At 40.8% G+C, this 18,258-nt stretch overlaps 1 protein-coding gene and 1 non-coding gene across 3 annotated transcripts in view; one reads left to right on the top strand and one right to left on the bottom strand.

Annotated features, from left to right (window-relative positions):
• The window catches only part of LRRC4C (leucine rich repeat containing 4C), a 979,945-nt gene that overhangs the window by 216,164 nt on the left and 745,523 nt on the right, over positions 1–18,258 (top strand). The window lies entirely within an intron of this gene.
• Positions 14,942–15,079, bottom strand: LOC114810671. The gene has a single exon (XR_003758366.1). It is a non-coding gene; the product is annotated as a small nucleolar RNA SNORA7 (small nucleolar RNA).

An 18,258-nucleotide genomic window follows, 5' to 3' on the forward strand; every position in this document is an offset into this window, starting at 1 on the left:
CATGATATGCTTTATTTGTAATAGGTGGAATAGGAGATGTAGATTTAGAGCTAGAGCTGTGTGTCAAATTTTGCTGAATTCAAATAAGAGCATCCTGAAACTCTTGTGGTCTCCTCTGTCAACCACTTGCCCATCTAATGACATTGAAATGGAGAACTTAATGGATTGGAATGTTTTGGGAATTGAAGGTAGAATATATGACCCATCCATGCACAGTAATTGCAAACAGTGAGTAAGTTGTGAATAAAATATGTTCTTCATTGTCCTAAAATGTTTATTACATTTGGAAGTTCTCCTGTTATTTCAGTAGACACTGCATGGTACTGGTGATCAGGAGAATTGCATTCTAGTCCTGGCTCTGCAAGTAGGAGAGCAACTTCTGGCTTATTCTCTTAGTGGTAAAGTTTTCTGACCAAAGATTCAGTTAAGGTGTTGCATGAGGTAAGGGATCCTGAAAAATAGCTGGCTAATGTGAGCATCAGAAAATATTGAATGGAATTCCTCAATGTCCTCCATCTGTGGCTGATGACTCTCCAATATTTCTCCATGCCCTACCAGGAATACCCACCAGTAGAGATGAAAGAGTATAAGTAGCTTACTACCCACAAGCTTATTAACCACTATCATCAATTCCTTCATCCACATTCTTTTTCCTGACGTTCAGGTCCTGAGATCTCAGGCCCAAGTCTCATCAGTTGTTCTCAGCGGGGAACTAATCACCATTAAACCCTAAACCTAAGAACTCACTTCCCCAGAAGAATCTCACACCAGGAGGTTTTCATTAGTTTGGCAAATGTTCTTCTATCAAGGCAGTATGGTGGCCCCAAACTTGTATTTCTCAAGATAAAGAAAAGTAAAGGTTAAAGGTAATTTGGGACCACCAAGCAAATATGCCATCCATACCTTTAAAAAGTTAATATCAAATAGAAAATAGGTTTGCAATTAAGTGAGCAAAGTCTCCTGAGAACACATGTTGAACTAAAACATTTAATTGCTTAGTTTGGTATTTGAATCGGGCTCCTGAGTTTATGTACTTAAAAAACAAATAACATTTGGTGAAATGTCAGGTAGGGGACTTGAAGATATTTAAGAGTGAATATTGCCTTCTTCATAAGTTGCTTTATTCTTTTAATGTTGTTTCCCAGAGCAAGTGGGAAGACATATCAGTTCAAATCTTTCATGGGGAAACTTGCCATAAAATGATCTTCTAAATTTAGTTTGCTATCTGTACTTAATAGCTTAATAATTTCTGAAATGTACCTATTTTCTATCTGATTCTCATAAAAATAAATAGTTGGTTTTGATTTAAGAATTGTTTTGAAGCTCAATAGATTTTACCTTACCTGCATTTAGGAATATCAGAATGACTGAATGAAGAATGCCTATAAAAGCTTTCCTCCTCACCCTTTCAATCTTCCTCCTGATCTCTTCAAGCTTTCCAAGTTCAAGCATTAAAATACAGTTGCAGCTACGGGAGATGGGATAACAGGAACATGTCTTCTCAAATCCATTTTTAAATTAATAACTCTGTTCTATGTACAATATTTGCCAAATTGCACAGATGTGGCTTACTCCTCAAAAGTATTAGCTCAGTATATTTGTATTGTACTTTCCTAAACTTGGCCTAGTGGGAAGATCATGGTCCTGGGAGTCCTCTGACTAATCCTGCCAATGCTGTGTGACCTGGAGCAAGTCACTTCTCTTTTCTGGGCCTCCATTCCCTCATCTGCAAAATTGAATTCAATACCTGTTCTCCCTTCTACTTAGACTGTGAGCCCCGCATAGGACCTGATTATCTAGTTTCTACTCCAGCACTTAGTACAGTGCTTGACTCATAGTAAGCACTTAACAAATACTATAATTATTATTAATAGTACAATACTCAACATACAAAAAGTGCTCATTGACTGATTGATCCTCACAAACTTTCAGTGGTTACCCATTCCTCTCCATATCAAGTAAAAACTTCTGACCTTAATTCATTCCTTCTTTCTTATCCTCTTATCTACTTTCACTATCTCAGCTTGTACCTCTCTTCCTCCTTAGATCACCTAGCTCATTCCTAGTTTTCAAATTTTCCTTCTCCGATGACTTGTTCTTCACACTATTCCCTTGCCTGGAACTCCCTCTCTTTTCAAATCTAACTGGTTGCAATTTTCCCCATCTTCCAAGCCCTTCTGAAATTACCCTTTTCCAGGAGGCTTTCCCCAGTTGATTCTTCTTCCCCCAAGGACATATCTTCCTGAATTCAAGATTAGCACTTGAGCATTCTTTTGGTACTTAGGCACTCATGCATAGCCCCTTCTGCCTATATTTTGCTCTACTATTTAAGCTCGTGCTTTCCCACGTAAGCATATGCTTTTCCACATATTCATTCCTCCAGTCGCAGTTTCCTCCTCTCTGTAAATTATTTTTTGCTTGTGTTCTCCCATTAGATTTCTAGCTTCTTGATGGATTGGGACTATTACCTCTAATGTGTTCTTCAAACCTCTTGGTACGGGGTTCTGCAGCAGTAGGCCATCAATACATGCTATTGATTAATTCAAGTCCTATTTATAATTGAATGCCAAGTTAATCAAGCTTAAAATATTTGAAGTCCAATCATATATACTCCATAAAATAGAAAAATACTCGGCGGAAAAATAAATTACTCTTGGTACTTTTGTTCTTGATTTGGTTATGTCCAGTGTAAAACTACTTATTGCAAACTCCCTTTTTTTTAGCTAATTCTGGATTAATCTACTATTAATTCTTGGTTTGCTGTGATGAAGTAATGAATCTGCATTGTTGAGTCAATCAGTGGTAATTATCGAGTGCTTACTGTGTGCAGAGCACTGTACAAAGAGTTTTTGTGAGAGTACAATATAATAGAGTTGTTAGACGTGTTCAGTGTCAAGAAGGAATTTACAGCCTAGAGGATCCCGTGCCCTTCAGGATAATTTCCTCTAAAGAGGGAGCTTGTCATGTTCCTCAAAATATCACCACCATGAAGTCCCAATCCCACAGGAGTGGGAATAAATCTCTGTGTGTCTGGTGACTCCAAAAAGTAGTGAGCTCAATGGACAGCCTCCATTCTCCTGCCAGTCACCATGGGAATGAAACTTGCCTTCTTAAATTGTAGAACACTGGGATTGTTGTAGCATCCCCTAATTAGTATCTGTATATGGTGTGCTGAGGGACCTGAGATCTCCCACCTCCAAAGGCTATTTTAGCTATTTATTTGAAGTATATACTTTTTATTATTAAACCATAATTTATGAAGCTTGTTTATCACTAATGTTGTTTATATTTACCACTTATTGTTCTGTAGATTTGTTTCCCTCCACTTAAATTATGAGCCGTCGGCAGAAGAGGGGCCATGCCTGAATTGTTTATCTTGTACTTTCCCCAATATATACATAATTCAGTGCTTGGTACGTACCTTCACAATAATAAGCGATTATTGAAGCGCTTAATACATTGCTCTGCACACAGTAAGCACTCAATAAATACCATTGTAATATGATAGAATAATAATAATAATAATAGTACTTGTTGAGTTCTTCATATGTGCCAAGCACTGTTTTCACGCTAGGGTATATACAAACTAATCAGGGTGGACACAGTCCCTGTCCCACATGGGGCTCCCAGTCTTAATCCCTATTTTACAGATGAGGTAACTGAAGCCCAGAGAAGTTAAGCGATTTGCCCAAAGATGTTGGTATTAGTTAAGCACTTACTATGTGCCGAGCACTGTTCTAAGCGCTGGGGTAGACACAGGGGAATCAGGTTGTCCCACGTGGGGCTCATAGTCTTCAACCCCATTTTACAGATGAGGGAACTGAGGCACCGAGAAGTTAAGTGACTTGCCCAAAGTCACACAGCTGCCAAGTGGCCGAGCCGGGATTCGAACCCATGACCTCTGACTCCAAAGCCCGTGCTCTTTCCAGTGAGCCATGCTCTTTCCAGTGAGCATGTACAAAGATCACACAGGAAGCACGTGGCAGAGGTAGGATTATTCAATAGTATTTATTGAGCACTTACTATGTGCAGAGCACTGTACTAAGCGCTTGGAATGAACAAGTCGGCAACAGATAGAGACAGTCCCTGCCGTTTGACGGGCTTACAGTCTAGAGCCCAGGTTCTTCTGGGGCCCGTGCTCTATCCACTAAGCCACGCTGCTTCCCAGCATTCACTGCTGGATATATATTAGGCATTCATTAAACATAAAATGATGATGATAGTAATAATTATAATAATGATATAAAGAATTTTTACAGTAAAGTCATCTTGAAGTCAGTGAACATACTGAGGTACAGTATCAATATTAGTGCACCCTGATTTAAAATTACAGAAAGAATAAACATTTTAGTTACTCTAATAAGAATCTCCAAAATAAATTGCAAAATGAAAGCAAATAAGAAAACCTAGTTCCCGAAAATAGATCAAGTTGATTTGTTGAGGAGTACCCACAGCAGGGTAAAGAACTTTCTATGTATTACATTTCCTGATTGTCAGTTGGTATTTCTCTAGATAAAATAAATCCAATAAATTTGGTCCTTCCTATTCCATTTTAATGGGATCTGACTATATTTGCTGATTTTCATTTCTCCCTTCAAGTAAGCGTGAGTCATTCTAATCCTGAGATTGCTCTAAAGCCCGCTATGCAGAATGCCAATTAGAACACTTTGATTATCTTTAGGCATAACATTTCTTACACTTCCTTCTAAAGAACAGGTATTCTAATTGGTGTGTTTGTGGGTAGATTATGTAGCTGAAATTGACTTTTTAGTTTACTAGCAGCCTCTGATAGTAACTCTGAGAATTTTTTTTATCGTGGGGGTAGATACAAGCTAATCAGATTGGGTACAGTCCAGTGACCCCCATGGGGCTCACAGTCTTAATTTGCATGTTACAGATGAGGTGACTGAGGCATAGAGAACTTGATAGACTTGCCCAAGGTACACATCAAACAAGTGGTGGAGCCAGGATTAGAACCCAGATCCTCTCATTCCCAGGCCTGTACTCTTGCCACTAGGCCACTCTGCTTCCCATGCTTTGCAGACTGTGGCATCCCTCAAATACATAGGCAATATGTTTCCTAAAATGACACATTGCATGTTATGTGCCGCCAAAGGCAATTTTAAATCGGAGTTCTAATTTTCACCTGAAACGTAATCCGGGATATCAAAACAACAGGATTTGCCTGGAAAATCAAAAGTGCAGAGATTAGCTGATGTGCTCTACCTGAATTTCCCCTAGATTTATTCTATGTGGGATACAGGAGGAGGATATTTGAATTTCTAACTACAGGGCAGTAGCGGGTGTGTATGGAGGCGGGTGTTTCATTTTGTTTTACAGTCAAGGGACTGCAAGATTTCAAGGGAGCAAGACTTGGTGTTAAACTTTGGAAGGAGAAATCGCACAGAAGAGCCACTAGGTGGCAGACTGGGACTAGCTATTGGAGCAGTATCTGGCCGCGGAGGAACAATTTCCGAGGTTTATTTCTATTATTGTTTATTTTAATTTTTTGCTGAGACTTTCCAAACAAACTACCCTGCATCATGGAAAACATGCTCCATTATCTCATGGGCATTTACAGTTGGCCTGATCATCCACCCAAGAATGTACAAATGGTCAGTAGTGATTCTAGTGAGGAAACAAAGTATTTTTTCCCAAAGCCAGATTAAAGAAGAAACAAAAGAAACGCTTCTCCAGAAATGGAAGAATTCCATTGAAACAGTCACTTGTGAAGAAAATGATTGAATCCCACAACATACTTTCATATAAAGTATAAGTATATTCATCTTTTAAATACTGGTGCATAAGCCAGCATTCACTCCAATTTCAAGGGGCCAGAAAAGGTACAGTGTAGAATTTCCATGGATAAAGTGTACAAGGGTGTGAGAGATCCTCTCTTAACAACACACACCCAGGGATATCATCTCATCATCAATAGTATTATCCTCGGACTGAAGGACAACTGTGTGAATCTTTAATGAGGGCCTGCATTTTGGAAAAGGACACCGATGACTTTCGGAAGGCCACTGTGCTTAATGTAACAGGTCCAGACTGACTCAGGGGATACTGGGGTGACCAACGCTTTTACAGAAGAGTTGGATGATAGGTAAGACTGCCAAGGCAAAGGGGCAGAATTATTTAAAGTTGTGCCCTAATTGAGGGATGCCAGTTCCTCATAGCTCTTACTTCCATCTGAACCCGTCCTCCAATGCCCATAGCTACTGTTATCTTGTCTTCTTTCTGGGGTAGAGGGAAGAAATGGTGAAAGCTGGGCCCTTCCCATCTGGTCTCCTTGTAGATGTTACCAGTACCTTCAAAGATAGAAGAAAAGGGGCGGGGAAATATTCAGCCCTAACCCCAGAACCCAAGAGCAGAATCCCTGAAGCTGATCCACATACTGATTGTGTTTCCCTAGGCTACCACTCTGTTTGGAACTGCCCCAGAGGAATTAGACAGAGACTCAGCTGTGACCTTCTTATTTCCACTGTGGAATTTGTGGTGGCCCAGGGGTAGGGATGGGGCTAGGAGCCTGAGATAAGCAAATGAATATCTGTCACTTCCTGTAGACTATAGGCTCCTTGTGGGAAGGAATTGTATCTACCAACTCTGTTGTGCTGAAACCTCCCAAGTGCTTAGTACAGAGCTGTGTACATAGTAAGCGCTCAAGTAAATACCACTCTTTGATTGATTGCACCCTTAGCTTAGGCTCTACTTGACTGAGACTTTGTCATTGACAGTCCCTTCCCCTCCCCTGCTACAGTAGCCTTTCGGGGTGCCACAGACTCCCAGAAATCCCACTCATTGATTGGAGCCCCTAAAAATCTCTCTTCCTAGAAATTTGCCCTTGGTCTACTGAGCAGAGCAACCCTTCAGAATTATAATACTGCATGCAGGCAGTGATGCCTCATTATTAAGGAAATAATAATCCCTCCCAAGCCCGGTCCTCTCCCAGACTTCCCTATCACCATGGACGGCACGACCATCCTTCCCGTCTCTCAGGCCCGCAATCTCGGTGTCATCCTTGACTCGTCTCTCTCGTTCACCCCACACATCGTATCCATTACCGAGACCTGCCGGTTTCACCTTTACAATATCGCCAAGATCCGCCCTTTCCTCTCCACCCAAACGGCTACCTTACTGCTACAGGCTCTCGTTATATCCCGGCTAGACTACTGTGTCAGCCTTCTCTCTGATCTCCCTTCCATCTCTCTCGCCCCGCTCCAGTCTATGCTTAACTCCGCTGCCGGCTCATCTTCCTGCAGAAACAATCTGGGCATGTCACTCCCCTTCTTAAACACTTCCGGTGGTTGCCTATCAACCTCCGCTCCAAACAAAAACTCCTCACTCTAGGCTTCAAGGATCTCCATCACCTTGCCCCTTCCTACCTCTCCTCCCCCCGTCTCTTTCTACTGCCCACCCCACACACTTCGCTCCTCTGCCGCCCACCTCCTCACCGTCCCTCGGTCTCGCCTATCCCGCCGTCGACCCCTGGGCCACGTCCTCCCACGGTCTTGGAATGCCCTCCCTGCTCACCTCCGCCAAACTAATTCTCTTTCCCTCTTCAAAATCCTACTTAAAACTCACCTCCTCCAAGAGGCCTTCCCAGACTGAGCTCCCCTTCTCCCTCTACTCCCTCTACCGCCCCCCTCTTCACCTCTCCACAGCTTAACCCTCTTTTCCCCCCATTTCCTTCTGCTCCTCCCCCTCTCCCTTCCCATCCCCACAGCACTGTACTCGTCTGCTCAAGTGTATATATTTTCATTACCCTATTTATTTTGTTAATGAAATGTACATCGCCTTGATTCTATTTATGTGCCATTGTTCTTCTTCTTGACTCTATTTATTGCCATTGTTCTTGTCTGTCTGTCTCCTCCGATTAGACTGTAAGCCCATCAAAGGGCAGGGACTGTCTCTATCTGTTGCCGACTTTTTCATTCCAAGCGCTTAGTACAGTGCTCTGCACATAGTAAGCGCTCAATAAATACGAATGAATGAATGAATGAATGAATGAATGAAAGTGTTTCCCAGTTCCCTGGGGTGTTCTTAATGAGGAGTTCACTTTAACAAAAACTATGTTACCCTGAGTAGTTTAATAATGAAAATGCAAGGTGCCTAGTGGCCAGAGGATTCTGCTAGATACGAGGTTCATGATCCAGTTTGACTCCACTACTGTTGTCGTATGTCACTGGGGAAGTCATTTATTCCTACTACTTTCCTTGGGAATATAATAAAGGGACATTTATGAGAACAACTAAATAACACTTCCCACAAAACTGTAAAACAGCTTTACTCCTTGGAGATAGGCACTATAAATATATAAAGTGATTGCATTATCATATTTAAAACTGAACACAATTTTGAACTCTTCTTTTATAACTATCACTTCCATTTAAAACATTTTTCTAAGAAATTCTCATCTCTTCCAGTGAAACCAGACTGATCTGTTTATCTTTTGTTTAGCATCCATTACATAATCCGATTCTCATACTTTAGCTTTACACTGATCTTTGGGGGAATACTCCATTCCTAAGCCCAAGCTGTTTTTATTGACTGTTTCTAATCTGAAAAACATTGTTATTGATATTAGTTTTGGAAATCACTTCCTGTTCTCCTCTTCTAAAATAAAATTTTCTTCTAACCTATTTGGGCATATTTCATTAATCTATGGTAATTTTTCAAAATACTGTGGCTTGCTTTTTTTTTTAACGATTAATTCTTGGAAAAACATTTCTGTGGTCTGAAAATGCCACAGAATTTAAGACGAATCACTGAGCTTATATACATATATCAACTGGGAAGGATTTCAACACTAGAAGGGTATTCTAAAGGAACTTATCTGATCTCCTTTACTAGAAGTCTAAAAGATGATTCAGTTTCTAATATATTGGGTTCAGGAATGGTCCTGGAATGATGCTGGAATAGATTAGATGATTCTTAAATGGCTAACGCATACATGTGCCTTTTGTGATTATATGTAGTATTTAGTCATGAACAGCAAATGAATACATATTTAAGTACCAGGGGTCGATTTTCCTTCCTTGTTTTCTGCTGGGGAGCTTGCAGCATATCTTTTCGCTGGACAAGAGGAAGTAAAGACAATGGTGCAACTATTTCAAGTGGACCCTCTTGCAAGCTGAGGATACTGAGACAGGCCTGGACATCTTGTGGTCCCCAGGGCATGACTGGCCCCTGCTCTGCTCCATCAGAGTCTGCTCCACTCAGGCTTAGGGTTCTCACAGGAGGCAGCCCTCTGAGGAGTCAAAGGAGACAGGAAGAATCCTGCCTGGGCTGCCATCCGAATCCTGCCTGACCACCTTGCTTCCTGTCTCTCTCCACTCCAGTCCATATTCCACTCTGCTGTAATGATCATTTTTCTAAAAAAATGATCATTCTATGTTTCCCCACTCCTCAAGACTCTCCAGTGGTTGCCTATCCACCTCCGCATCAAAAGGAAACTCCTTATCATAGGCTTTAAAGCATTAAATCTAGGTCACCCCATCCTACCTCACCTCACTGATCTCCCAGCCCACACACTTCGCTACTCTTGTCTTGCCTTATGCCGTTGAGTTGTCTCCAACCATAACAATGCCGTAGACACATCTCTCCTAGAATGCCCCACCTCCATCTGCAATCGTTCTTGTAGTGTGTATCCATAGAGTTTTCTTGGTAAAAAACAGAAGTTGTTTACCATTGCCTCCTTCCACACAGTAAACTTGAGTCTCCACCCTCGACTCTCTCCCATGCTGCTGCTGCTCAGCACAGGTGAGTTTTGACTTACAGCAGGTTGCCTTCCACTTGCTTTCCACTGTCCAAGCTAGGATTGGAATGGGTAGGCCTCTTATTGACTTTCTCCAAGTATGTCTGTGAGGGGGTTTTTGCTCCTCTAGCACATGCCTACTCACTGTGCCTCACTCTCATCTATCTCACCGCTGAGTTCCAGACTCCTTCCCTGTCCATATATGCCCCACCACCACTCTCCCCACCTTCAAAGCATTATTAAGGTCACACCTCCTCCAAAAGGCCTTTTCTGATTAAATCCCCTTTCCCTCAGCTCTCTCCCCCCTTCTGCATTGTCTAAGCACTTGGATCTGTGACCTTTGATATTTGATATTCACCCTTCCCTAAAATTCACCACACTTATATACATATTTTTAAATTGTATATTAAAAATTGTTTATTTACATTAATGTCTGTCTCTCCCTCCAGACTGTAAGCTGATTGTGGGCAGGGAACATATCTTCTAACTCTGTTGTACTCTCTAATTACTTAGTACACTGCTCTGCACATAAGTTCTCAATTAGTACCACTGAGTGCTTTGATTGATTAATTGATTGAAATGGTTTGGCCATGACAGGGAATCCTCTTTAACTTTACCTAATTTTGATTCCCAATAAAATTGAAAATACTGCTGCATTGTTTATTATAAAATACTCTGAGGTAATGGGGATATTGTGGTTGGGCTGGCTTTAGACATTTGATAGCCCAGAGTCGGGGGAAATTTACCACTCCTTCCTGTTTCCTATATTAGTGGATATTATGTCCACATGCCACTTCATAAAAAGTTGGTATGGACTCTCTAATTGACAGAGCATTAACCTGGAGCAGTGCCTGTCTTCCTGAGTGTTGGCTATCAGAGGCATTGTATTCCCTTGCCAGGTTCCTCTTCACTCAAGCATCACTTTGGTGGTGCTTTCAGAGTTTAAACCACTTCTCCTGAAGATTTTGCTGGCACAGCTATAGCATTCTCTCACACCCTGAAGCTTGCTATGTGGTGCATAGTATGCCTGGAATCTCAGAGGGTTAAAGGTTCCTGTCCAAATAATAATTGTATTTAGTAGACAAGCAGTATGGCCTTGTGGAAAGCATATGAGCTTGGGGGGATCAGCTCCACCACTTGCTAACTTTGTGACTTGGACTGAGTCACTTAACTTCTCTGGGTCTCAGTTTTCTCATCAATTACTGCTCTCTTTCCTACATAGGCTATGAGCCATGTGGGGCAGAGACTGTGTCCAATCTGATTGTACTGTATTTAACCCAGCACTTACCACAGTGCTTAAACACATAGTAAACATTTAACAAACAATACAATTATCATTGCAAATAAGCACTTTTATGATATTATCAGATCAGACACAGTCTCTGTCCAATGTAGGGCTCACAGCTGAAATAGAAAACAAAACAGGCATTGAATTCCCACTTTACAAATGAGAAAACTGAGCCCCAGAAAAATAAAGTGTCTTGCCCAAGGTCATGCAGATGACAAGAGGCACTGACATGATTAGATCCCAGGTCTCCTGATTCTCAGGCTAGTGCTTTCAACACTAGGCCACCCAGCTTCTCTTTAAAGAAGTTTAGGACTGGAATAATCTAGATCAGCATCTTATACTATTCTTGGAAATTTCCATCAAGCCTATGAAGAGATAGCTAAATTCAAAGATCATGGTCAAAAAATAAAATAGAATGCATTTTTCAAGGTTTTTGTTAGATTCAGGAAAAAAGTCAAATTATTTGGATTCAAATCCAAATAATCCTTTTAAAATCCTTCAGCTCAAACAACTCTGTAGACAATTTGATCTCCTCTGGGGTTCTAAAAATATGGGCTGCTTTTCTGTATTCATTGGTTTCTTCAGTAGCAGTGAAAGTAATTTTGTTCTTTTCCTTGTGATTTTAACCCTGGGGGAATTATTTTATAACTTTACACTTTGGAGAATATATCAGTAAATTTCTACATGTCCTTTAAAATGGGTGCTGATGAGTGTTTTCTAGTGCTGTGAGAATAGAATATAACTCTAGAGATAAAAAAGGAAGGATACTGTGATAGGAGACAGATTCTCCTGTTTGTAATTTCTCTGTGGCTATCTCATACAATAGCTTGGTAGGTGTTGAAGCCCAATAAAGGAATAAGCCAGTCACCACAAACTGCTGGCTATCGTCCTCTGATTCCACCTCTTCCAGTATCCCCTTCTGAACATATTAGTTTTCTAAACTAACAGCACAGCACACAACTGTAAGTCAGACCAGGCTTTTGTACTAGCTCTTCCAGCGGACCTCCATTTCCTCATCTGTAAATTGGGGATAAAATAGGCATGGGGTTCCCATATGTGAGAAAAGGACTGGGTCTGATCCGATAATCCTTCAAGGCTTCAATATAGTAGGGGAGGCAAGCAGAGCTATGTTGTATACATGCAGCCAGAACAGGAGGAAAACAAAAGAGGAAACAGCTGAAGCTTGAGGAAAATGAATAAGCACATACATAATCACCCAAAAAAGTAATGTAAAAAATAACGTGCATAAGTGCAAAGGAAGGTTGTTGGTTAATTGACCTGGGAATGGTACTAGGAATACACAGAGCTAATACAGCCTCTGCATGAGGAACTGTGTTAAGCTTCTATGAAGAAGCTTTGGGATAGAATCAGTGGATTGAATTGGGAGTTGAAGAGCCACATGATTGATGTTTTACTTTAGGGCATACATAATGTTTTGCTTTGTTTTTTCTCTAATTGTGATGTGACTGGATAGTACAGGAGTACAAATTATTACCAGATTTGTAGATTTTTACCTGCAGATTGAGCAGATTAATGATTCAAAGTTATTTTTATTTGAAACCAGATTTTTTAGCATGCAATGAGTGTTTTGACCTCTTGAATCTCTAGTGAAATAGAATTGTAACAATAATGATAATTACAATGGTAATAATAATGGTGACACAATTTATTAAGTGCTTACTATGTATCAAATATTGTGCTCAGAATTGGGGAAGATACAAAATAAATATATAAATCACATTCCATGTCACAAATGGAATTCACAGAAGGAAGGAGAATAGTGTTCTATCCCTAATTTAGAGATGAAAAAGCTGAAGCCCAGAAAAGAGAAATGTTTTGCCCAAGGTCCATACGAGGTAATTTACAGTGCCATGATTAAGATCCCACTTCTCCTGATTCCCAATCCCAGGCTTTTTACACTAGGCCATAGTGGTGATGAGGGACATGTTTCTGTTTACTAAAGAAAGACCCTTACAAGTTTTTTCCTGAAGAATGCTCAAAATGTTTCTTTTCTCAAGCATCTTTGCAAAGATGAAGATTCAGGATTCCGGCCTCAAAAAGGGATAATCCTTTATGAGACTAAACCATTAGCATAACCCACAAGGCTAGGTCAATCAATCAGTCAATTATTGAATGCTTACTTTGAGCCGAGAACTATACTAAGGGTTTTGGGATAGTACAGAATAACAGAGTTGGTAGACACATTCCCTGCCCACAATGAGCTTACAGTATAGAGAGAGAAAGTATAAATTAATACATTATGGATATGTACATACGTGCTGTGATGGCAGAGGGAGGGGGAATAAAGGGTACAAAGCAAAGTGCAAGGGAAACGCAGAGTAGAATGGGAGAAGAGGATTTCAGGGCTTACTCAGGGAAGGCCTCTTGGAGGAGCTGTTCCTTTAATAAGGCTTTGCAGATGCGGAGAGTGATCCTCTGTGGGATATGAAGAGGGAAAGTGTTACAATACAGAGTCAGGATGTGGCTGAGAGGTTGGCAGCAAGGTAAATGCGATCAAAATATTTACAGTCAGTGGGTTGGCATTAGAGGAATGAAGTGTGTGGGCTGAGTGTAATAAGAATCAGGGAAGTAAGGTAGGAGGGGGTAAGAAGATTTAGTGCTTTAAAACCTATGGTAAGGAGTTTCTGTTTGATTCAGTGGTGGGAAATCACGCCTGATGGTTTCAATTTTATCCATAAAGTATTGGCCAGATCAATAGGAGTCAAAGATGGGGGAGATGGGGTTAGGGGTTTTAGGAGGTAATTAAATGTCTGAAGCAACTGTTGAGGACACTGGGCATGGATGTCAATAAAGATATAGAAATAGTGTTGCTGAGCAGAGAAGAGGACAGAATTAAAGCGAGCAAGGATGTATTGGAAGTGAAAAAGATCTGCTTGATTACTGAATTTCCCCTGAGAGTACTGCACAGCTATTGAGCAGGAGTGAAGGAATCAAAACTCTGGAGGTGATCACCTCCAGAACTCTGGATTAGTGATACAAGTTCTGCAAAGAGGTAGGGGAGCAAATGACTTGAGTTCATTAGAGATAGAAGGGAAAATTCATTCATTCATTCAGTAGTATTTATTGAGCACTTACTATGTGCAGAGCACTGTACTAAGCACTTGGAATGTACAAGTCGGCAACAGACAGAGACAGTCCCTGCCCTTTGACGTGCTTACAGTCTAATCGGGGGAGACAGACAAGAACAGTGGCAATAAATAGAGTCAAGGGGAAGAACATCTCACAAAAACAATGGGCAACTAAATAGAATCAGGGTGATGTACATCTCATTAAACAAAATAAACAAAATAAATAGGGTGATAAAGATATATACAGTGGAGCGGACGAGTACAGTGCTGAGGGGGTGGGACAGGAGAGGGAAAGCCGGGAGAAGAGGGTTTAGCTGTAGAGAGGGGAAGCGGGGGTAGAGGGAGCAGAGGGAACAAGGGGGTAGCTCAGTCTGGGAAGGCCTCTTGGAGGAGGTGAGCTTTAAGTAGGGATTTGAAGAGGGAAGAGAATTAGATTGTCAGAGGTGAGGAGTGAGGGCATTCCAGGACCGCGGGAGGACGTGGCCCAGGGGTCGACGGCTGGATAGGCAAGACTGAGGGACAGTGAGGAGGAAAATCTCGTAAAAGGGGATGTTCATCACACATCAGTCATCTCAGGCACATTCTTTTCTTATGCTGTCGAGTCGTCTCCTACCCATAGCTACACCACGGTCACATCTCTCCCAGAATACCTCACGTTCATCTGCAATCGTTCTAGTAGTGAATCCATAGAGTTTTCTTGGTAAAAAATACGGAAGCAGTTTACCATTGCCTTCTTCTGCACAGTGAACTTGAGTCTCCACCCTCGACTCTCTCCCATGCAGTTGCTGCTCAGCACAGTGAGTTTTGACTTGTAGCAGATGGCCTTCCACTCGCTAGCCACTGTCCAAGCTAGGAATGGAATGGATATGCCTCTGCTTGACTCTTCCTCCTATAGTCAAGATTGGTAGAGTACGGGACACTCTCCAGGTACGACCCTGAGAGGAGACGGGCACACTCACATATTTGTATTGCCATGAGTAGCATCATACTTGAAAACCAAGAATAGGCATATAGCCTCAAAAATAGACAAAAACAAAACATTTTCCTTGAGGTGCCATCTTAAACTTCAGGTCAATTCTTGGTCAGCTCTCCATTTCATTCCCTAACATCCATCCTCTATCTCTAATGTCTTTTCACTCTAAACTGGACATTCACTTTTACCACCTTGAGTTTAAGAAATGGCTATGTTAAAGGTAGTCTACATTAAAGGCAGTCTACCCTTTCAAGAAGGCTTTATGCTTCTACACTGATGCCTTTTTACAAACAGGCATAGGCCATTTTTCTAAATCCTATTTCCAACCAATATATTGAGTTGGTTTTCTCACAGATTTTCTGAACTGGTTCCCTCAGAATGTGGTGTGTTTCAAGAATGACTTTTCTCAGATGTCTTGCATCCAAATTAAGAAAAGCAAAGTACAGGAAACATGTGTGAGTTAAAATGTTTCATAACACTTTTGGTCCAAAAAGTCCCTTGCTTGTTACTTGTTTCACAGCAAACTTTGCTATAGAAAGAAACTGATAGTAGCTTTAATTCACAGGTAGAGAAGCTGGTCCTCATAGAGATGAAATAGTTCCACTAAATCATGCAATCTGCAAGAAGCCATGTGTAAAGAGCAAATTATACAAAGTCATTTCTGATTGGGAGCAATCAGGCTTTTATACTGTCTTCACTTCATGATACATTGGGTTTGAGCATATTTGATGTATTTAAGGACAAATCAGTTACTAAAAATCATTAGTATTATCATTAATTGAAAATTTATGAAGTTCCTGTGGTGTGTATAGGCTCACTACCAAATCTACAGAAAGCTACACTCAAGTAGAATATGCCATCTTTATAAGAGCCCCAGCTCCTAGAACAATGCTCTGCACATAGTAAGCGCTTAACAAATACCAACATTATTATTATTATTATTATTATTATGTGCAGAGCACTATTTTTAGCACTGGGGGAGATACAGGATAATCAGGTTGTCCCACGTAAGGCTCACAGTCTTAACCCCCATTTTACAGATGAGGTAACTGAGGCACAGAGAAGTTAAGTGACTTGCCCCCAGTCACACAGCTGACAAGTGGCAGAGCTGGGATTCGAACCCATGACCTCTGACTCCCAAGCCCAGGCTTTTTCCACTGAGCCACGTTGCTGGTACCATCTTTTCTAAAGATGAAAAGAGCAAAGGCCTGGGAATTAGGGGACCTGAGCTCTAATCCCAGCTCTGCCCTCACCTGCTGTGTGTGACCTTGGGTAAGTCACTTAACATTTCTGTGCTTCCTTTCTTGACTGTTAAAAAGGGAATTAAATACCAATTCTCTCTCCCCCTTATTCATTCATTCATTCATATTCATTAAGCGCTTACCATATGCAGAGCACTGTATTAAGTGCTTGGAAAGTATAATTCGGTAACAGATAGAGACAATCCTTACCCAACTGGCTCACACACTCTGCGCCTCATGTGGGAGAGGAAATGTGTCCAATCCGATTATCTTCTAACCCAGCACTTAGTACAATGCTTAGCACACAGTATTGCATTTAATAGTATTAATCGTATTTAATAGTATCAATTGTATTTATCAATTATTAATAATTAAGTATAATCAATAATCGGTAAGTATTCTCAATAATTGTAATTAATGAATAATTAGTCATATTGCTCAATTACTGTGTGATTTGGGGCAAGTCTCTTCACTTCTCTGGGCCTCAGCTCCCTCATCTGTAAAATGGGGATTGAGACTGTGAGCCCCATGTGGGCCAGGGACTAGATCCAATCGAGTTTTCTTGTATCCATCCTAGCCCTTAGCTCAATGCCCGTCACCTAGAAAGTGCTTAACAAATGCCACAATTATTATTATTATTATCATTAAAGTGACATGGGGCTGTTGATTCATTGTATTAATTGTATTTAATAGTATTAAAAACCTATTGTCATTATTATATGGAAGATAACAGGTCTTGCACTGTATGATTATTGCATGAACTATTTCTCCTACTTGTTGTTTTCCCAGCTTCCTAACCCTCTGCCTCTTGATAATTAATAAATATTCCCATTTCTACAAACTCTCCCAAATTTGTACTTACATTTAGAGATTTCTTCAGTTAAAAACTAATCGTTAAGATCTTTAAGCAACAATTCAGACATTCATCCAGAAAATGCCTAGCTTCTTTACCTCAGAATGAATCTGAGAAGAGATCATTGACAAAAAAGAAGGCAGTTTGAATTTTCAAAATCTCAAATTTATCCATATTTTTCCCCATGTGAGAAAATGTGACTATTCATAACAAAGCTCGGGAAATGGTATTTACTGTAAGTCACGAATCTGAATACCTGGGAGAGCAGAGATAAGGAAATTGAGGACGGGCATGAGAAACATATATATCTGACTCCACATTATGCAAATGTAAGTAGTTCCTCACTCCCTGTTTCCTTCGTTTGAATGGTTTTCCTGCAGTAAATAATAAATTCTGAGGGATTGAACTCAGGGGGATGAACACAGGAATGGGGTTAGAGTTCTCATCCTGGCCACCTCAGACACACAGTGGTTCCTTGGAGTGATCACTTAATCGGATTTTTGTAGAACTTTGTAAATTCAGATTTTTCCACATATATTATCTCCTCTTCCCAGATTCTTTATTCTAAGTCTTACTTCACTTAGAGAAATCGAGGCCCTTTGCTTTTAGAAATATTTGTCACCAATGTGGATTGCATTCTGAAAGTCCTAGAGGGACTTGACAAGTTTCATCCAGAAGGATTCCAAGGTCCTACCAAAGAGGAAGAGATAAATTGCTGTAGCTACACACACTTGATGAGTTTGGAGACATAAAAGACATGTAAATGGAAGAGACTACCTGTCTAAGAGAAGTTTGCAATCCAAAGGGGAATGCAAACACATAAACATCTATTTCAAACACTGAAACAGACTCCCATTCCCATCCCTAGTCGAGAACAGCAAAATCCCTAATCCCCAAGTATTTCTAAAAGCAAGGCTTCTCTGTGGGGTCGGACAGGGCTTAGGAGTTGTGATGGAGGAGGAATTTTCAGGCCATAAACCTCTCGATGGTCTGGCCTCAGTGGTTGGGGTCTTGAACCATGATCTGTCGCCCCCCACCCACCAGCAATTCTGGATAG

This window comes from Ornithorhynchus anatinus, chromosome 3 (genome assembly GCF_004115215.2).
Source record: "Ornithorhynchus anatinus isolate Pmale09 chromosome 3, mOrnAna1.pri.v4, whole genome shotgun sequence".
In the NCBI taxonomy this organism is placed as follows: domain Eukaryota; kingdom Metazoa; phylum Chordata; class Mammalia; order Monotremata; family Ornithorhynchidae; genus Ornithorhynchus; species Ornithorhynchus anatinus.